The sequence below is a fragment of the Streptopelia decaocto genome (genome assembly GCF_964273445.1).
Source record: "Streptopelia decaocto genome assembly, chromosome: 7".
NCBI lineage: Eukaryota > Metazoa > Chordata > Aves > Columbiformes > Columbidae > Streptopelia > Streptopelia decaocto.
This window is the reverse complement of record NC_138661.1, coordinates 66892325-66898896: the sequence shown is the minus strand read 5'-3', so window position 1 is coordinate 66898896 and position 6572 is coordinate 66892325.

The following is a 6572-nucleotide window of genomic DNA, read 5'->3' as shown; positions in this document are numbered from 1 at the left end:
GAATTCACAGCGACCAAGATCCCACAAGGGCACACCTGCGTCGGGCGCATCACCCGCCGCAGAAAACGGGCAGACAGATATGAACAGCCATTGCAAAGACGGAGAAGAAGCAGGTGGAGCGGATGGACGCACGGACGGAGCGAGAGAAGGTCACGGATAGGAAGGGAGATCTTTGGAGGAATCTATCTGCTTCTGGGAGGATGAGATACTCACAGTCATGGGCTCCCGCGCTGCGCTGGGGCTGTGGAGGTTTGGTCCCACACGTGTCCTCGCTGGCTCCTTTGTGGCCCCCGCCTCCCCGTGCCCCCTTGGCTGATGGAGGGATTGAACCTGACAGGCACGGTGCGCTAAGGAGCCTGAAACCCACTCGGGAGCTGCAGCCGGTCACTTGATGCCGTAATCCCTCCCCATTACAAAAGAGACTCTGTTGTCTTTTGCCCCGTTTCCCTTCTAATCTTCTGAGTAAGCCCTGCGTGTTTATAGAGGCGGCCGGAGGAGGGGGAGGCAGGGCTGGCTGCTCCGCAACCGCTGCTGCAAACTCCTGGCACAGCCATGGTGGCTGCCAGCAGAGAGGCATTTTTCCTTCTAATTCTTTCCTGTTTTGTCCCTTTCTCCCGTCACAATCTTACAGGAACCCCAGGAGATTAAGTAGGGCTGGAATTTTCCACCAAGGCTGGAAAATGGGTCGCCCTTGGGTGGGTGAAGCACCTGGCCCGTGCTCTGCCTGGCTCTTGGATGTTTCTCTCTACCTCCTCACCATCTCTGCTGTCCCTGGATGAGTTTGCCATCTCTTCCAGCTGTGGTTTGGATGCTGGGGACTTCTACTCTGCCACCCGTTTCCTGAGACTCATTCTGTATGTTTGCTTTCCTTCCCTCTTGCTTCTCCAGCAGCACTTGGGGCTGTCCCTGCTCTTCCTTGCATCCCGCTCTGGGAACCACCGCTTGCCCTTGTCCTCAAGCCTTCACCAAAGCAGACACCTCCTTGCCTCTGTCTCTCCAAGGTCTCCAGTCCCTTTTCTGCTGCCAAGCTGTCCCTTGCAATCGTGACCACCCATCCCTTCCATTGCAATCTCTCCTGTTAAATCTTTTCCCTTCCATGACGCTCTGAATCAAGATCCTTTCTTACCAAATTCATCTTCAACTCTTCACTCACAGAGAGCTCCTGGGTGGCCACTGTGTCCCCACCAGCACAGGACTTGGTACAGCCCACGGCTCTCCAGGTGGACATCAGTGTCCTCCCATCTCCTTTGGGAAGCGGTTTCTATTGCCCAAAGTAACAGCATCTGCCCCCTAAACACCAATATTTCTTGCAGAGCTGCTCTGAACTTTAAGCCAAGCCATGGCCCTGTCTCAGCCCCTGGACCCAGCTTTGTGAGTGGGCTCTAAGCGGTGGGACACTGTGGAGGGTCAACTCAGGTCTGATTGCTGCAGGTGAGAGCAGGAGGAGATCTGGGCTCCTCGGTGGAGCTCTGTGGGGTTGCCACGTGTGGTTTTTCCACTGCTCTTTCCAGCAAGCAGGCAGCAAAGTCTCCAGTGAAATTAAGCTAAGAGCCAGTTCTTTTAATAACCTCCTTTCTCTTGTGGTCTTTGACACTTGTTTATCAGCAGCAGCGGGGATTAATTTGTCCAAATGAAGTTTTTCCTTTCTGTGAGGCTGAGCACAGACAAGCAGAGGGTGTTGTTTGACTCTTCTGAAGCAGATGCTGCCTGGCATGTGTCTAATGCTGAGTTTCTGGTAGAGTTCTGGGAATTGCTGTCAACGGTGGGAAGATGATAATTTAAAACACGGGATTCAGTGCCAGCATCTGAGGTGTTAATCCTGGTGTGGGCTGTAGTGTGTTGGATTACCTCCGGTCCTCATTCATTTTGACAATAAATGAAAGGAACAATCTTTGCTTCTTTTAGTTACCACATCCATCCATGCAATTGGGAGGCTGCCACACTATACGTTAGAATGGGAATAATTGCAGGGGAAACAGATGGACCTGGAGCACTTGGACTTACCAGGGACCTTCCTGCATGGACTTTCTGCATCCCTGGGTTGACTTGCTCTGGGTAGATGACAGAGCAACACAGAGAAAAGGCAGCACGATGCTCCTGCAGTGTGAGATACAGACCCGAGAGAAGCACAGCACATGGAGGCTCCTGGGGGAGCCCCATATTCAAGGTGTGGAACTAGATAAGGGTTCTTATCAACGGCTGGGGGCTAGTGAGTATGGGGTTGCAAACCCATCATACTGACTGAAGGAGCACGTAGCTTTGTTGCATGGAAGGGGTTGGTCTCTGCTCCCAAGTAACAAGGGATAGGATGAGAGGAAACAGCCCCAAGTTGCGCCAGGGGAGGCTGAGGTTGGATCTGGGGAACAATTTCTTCCCCAAAGGGCTGTGGGGCATTGGAACAGGCTGCCCAGGGCAGTGCTGGAGTCACCATCCCTGGAGGGTTGGACAGACGGACATGAGGTTCTCAGGACATGGGGCAGTGCCAGGGATATGTGAATGCTTGGACTTGATGATCTCGAGGGTCTCTTCCAACTAAAATGATTCTATGATTCTACTGTGTCATCTGCTCTGTTATGGGGCCCTTTTATGGCCAGGATTGCAAGGCTGGGCCGGGGTCCCCAAGTGATTCAGGATCATAATGATGTCTTGAAACACCAAAGAGCTCTGCAAGTGGGGGTAAGAGCTGGGAGAGCACAGGGATGGACCCTCTGAAGGTGAGGTAGTCCACACAAGGGCTCTGCTCCATGGTTTGGTCCTCCCCTTTGGGAAGGTATCCAGAATTAGCAGACAAGCAGGCTGAGGCAGTTCTTGAGGGTCTCAGTGCCTGAGTCCTCATCCCAATAAGTGTCAGCGGGACACAAATGGTTTGGGAGAGACATTTGCTGGGGCTGTTCAGGTGTCTCCTGGGGACTAACACGAAGCACAAAACCTCAAGTGTCCTGCTCATTGTGGTGCCATCTGGGGGACTCTGCTGCCCTCCTCTGAGAGCAGCTCTGCTGGCAGCTCCTGTGGCTCAGAGCTGCTTTTGGGACAGCCTGAAATATTTATGCAATTTAATATGAAAGTAGATAATTCAAGGTCTAGCAGCATGGATCTCTTTTCATGTCCCTTTTGGCCTCAGTCCCTGTGGAAGATGCCAGTCGGAAAGCCTGACTTTGTGCAGAAACATGGAATAGTTTGGGTTGGAAGAGACTTTTGGAAGTCATAAGGAGGTGCTGACATCCATCCTCAGCCTCCCAGCCCTGGAACCATGCTCATTTTCCCCATTTTACAGATGCAGAGATGGAGTTAGCATGACGGGAAGCAAATCCCCACTTTGAGAAGCCCAAAGGGCCACTCCCTGTGCTGAGTTATCTCCAGGTGTCTCTGGGAAGACACGGTGCCCTTCTTCTATTCTCCAAGAAAATAACAAGTGAATATCTGAATAGGATGCGGTGACCATCAGTGCTCCTGTGAGGATGCCCAGATTTCTTTCCCTTATGTTGTGGGATTCATCACTAATTCTGCACATCCTGGGGGGGACCGGAGAGCTGGGTTCACACTAAGGGTGCTGCCTGCCCCCTGCGTAGCACTTGCCTTGGTGTGGTAGTTAATTTTAATTATTATTTTTAATTATCATTAATTTACTTATGTGCTGTTCTGACATAGGGAGGGGATAACTTGCTGCCAGCTCTACTGCTTTTTTAAAAGTGTCTTTGTTTGGGTTGTTTTTCCAGTTCTGTGGCAAATCAAGAGCCATCTGGTACCTGTAAGCTCCAGCTCTGAGGTGGAGCTGGCACGTGTGTGTATTCACACAGCGTTCATTTGGGATGGCATGGACCAACCACAGGATGTCTGCGAATCCTGGCCAAACAGCTCAGAAAACGGACAAACTGACCGCACATCACTGGATTCTATTGTTTTTATTTTTGCCATCACTTCCTGACACATCTTTGCCCAGGAGAGGGAGCGTGACACCTCTCTATTGCTTCGATGTTTCCGTATTTCCCTGCGACCCAAGTGCCAATCTCTGCCTGACCCTCCGCATTTCCGCTCCCAGGAGCCTGGAGGGTCACATATCCCTCTTTTTCCCTCTGATATTGCTCAGTTCAGTTCATACCAACACAAAAAGGAGGGCAGAATCCTCACTGAGGTCCTCTTTTTTATGCTTTAGCCACTATGGTGGGGATTAGGTTCCAAAGCCAGGGCCAAATGTGTTGGTCCTAGATGTCACCTGTAGGTACCACCTGCTGCCTCACTACAGATGTTGCAGGAGGGCTGTGGGGCTGAGAAGCTTCTGGTTGGATAAAGTGACCAAATCAGCCAGGAGAAAGGAAGATCTTCCTAAAAAACTGAGGGAGCTCCTTTCCAGCTGCTCTTCTCCCTTTTCCATCTGGGTTCAGGCTGAGCCCTTTTTTCCAAGGATCATAGGACAGTCTGGGTTGGAAGGGACCTTCAGAGCTCATCTAGGTCGCTCTCTGCTGTCTGTCCGCAGCTGAGAACCAGCATGAACAGCCACGTTTCTGCTGGGTCTCTGCCCAGTGATGCGATCGCTCTCAGCAGCATCCACCCCAGCGCTGCTGCCCCAGGAGCACAGAATTACGCTTTATCAGTGTTTTCCTTCCAACCGCTTGCCCTGGAGGAGGAGCTGCACTTTGTTGGGGGGTCAGGGCAGATCCCCTCCATGAACCGCAGCTTTGGGACCCCGGAGATCGCAGAGGGCGGTTGCTGAAGCTGTACAGCTGGTTCAGTAACGCTGCACAGCTGGCGGGGCCGGGGCACAGGAGGGGAGCGAGTGGGTGGATGGAGCCCCAGGGTTTTAGGCCATTTGTTTTCATTCTCATTTTCATGGCAATAACATCCGCTCTGGGCAATTTGCTGGGTCAGGGCTGCAGTCCTGCTTTCCAAGATCTGAGATAAGCCCTGTTACTCCTTCCCTTCCCAGCCTGGGTCTGGATTGGGTTTTTATTTTCTTTCTTCTGTCTTTTCCTTTTTTCTTTGTTTTTCTTTTCCCCTTTTTTCTTTGTTTTCCTTTTCCCCCCCTTCCCCCCCCCTTTCCCCCCCTTCCCCCCCTTTTTCTCCCTTCCCCCCCCTTTTTCTCCCTTCCCCCCCCTTTTTCTCCCTTCCCCCCCCTTTTTCTCCCTTCCCCCCCTTTTTCTCCCTTCCCCCCCTTTTTCTCCCCCCCCTTTTTTCCCCACCTTTTCCCCCTTTTTTCTTTTATTATTTTTCTCTCCCTTCCCCCCTTTTTCCTGTCTTTTTTTTTAATCCTTTTTTCTTTCTCCCTCCTTTTTTTTTTTGTTTTGTTTGTGGGTTCTTATTGGGTTGTTTTTTTTGTGCGTTTGGTTTGTGTTTGGTTTGTGTTTGGTTTGTGTTTGGTTTGTGTTTGTGTGTGTTTGTGTGTGTTTGTGTGTGTGTGTTTGTGTGTGTTTGTGTGTGTTTGTGTGTGGTTTGTTTCCATTGCAGCAGGGTCTGGCCCCCTGAGCAGCCGAGGCACCCCGGGCAGGCCTGAGCCCCCTCCCATGGCTGGTACGTGTGCTGGGCAGGGTGTCCCAGCTGAGCGCCGCTTTTGCTCCGCAGCTCAGTCTTGCACCTTGTTTGAACCAAACTCGGGATTCTGGGTCCTGCTCGGGATCTAGAGGAGGGGAGTGAGCAGGTCCCTCCCAACCCAAACTGTTCTATGATTTGATGATTCTATGGCCTGGGGGACAAGTAGTGTTGTGCAGAGGGCACGGAGAAGGCAGCAGCTTGCATGGTAAACCTTCACTTGTGATGTGTGCTGAGCCCACCCATCCATCAGGTTATGGAGACACCTGGGTCTGCCCAGGTTTCCTCAATCGCTCTGCCTGTCCTTCGGGCTGGGAGCAAGGGGGAACACGTGCCCCTCTCACCTTGTGACCAGTCATTTTTTGCAGGCAGCTGGGGTTCAGCATCCCCACCACATCCTCTCTTAATGCTTCCTGTCTGCATTATTTGGTCTCTTTTCTTCCTGCCTTTGTTGGATCCTGGAAGTTCTACCTTTCTTATCTGAGGACCCTCTGTCCCTGCCAGCTGGGACTTGGGAGTTAATAATTACAAAGACTAATGACTTTCTGGTGCTGTCTTGCAAACCTGAAGGTCTTTCCCCTCCTCCCAAAAGCTCCTTGAAGATAATCAAGGTTACAGCCATCGACACAAACCCCTCTGAGACTTCAGGGCATGGGGTCAGCCGCTGTTGTCACCGTGGGTCCTGGCCATGGGGCAGAGCAGGGCTGTAGATGACGTGGATACCCAGGAGAAGCTGGGACAGGGCTTGGGATCTGCAATGGGTACAAGGATCACCAGCTCCAATTTCCCTGCTTTTGGCATTGTGTCTGGCACTGAGGAAGAGGATGGGGCAGCTGAGACTGGGGTTGGAGCTGTCCTGGTGTGCGAAGGCTCGGGGGGGGACAGCGCTGCCCGGAGCAAACCCCAGGGCAAGGTAGGAAAATGGGAAATATGGGGAAGGACTGATCTGGAAAACATCCCTGCAAGGGAAGAGGCTGTTTTTGGTCCAGTGTGGTGGGCTGTGGGGTGGATCAGTCATTTCCAAACACCCCAGGAATTACCTGGGGCTG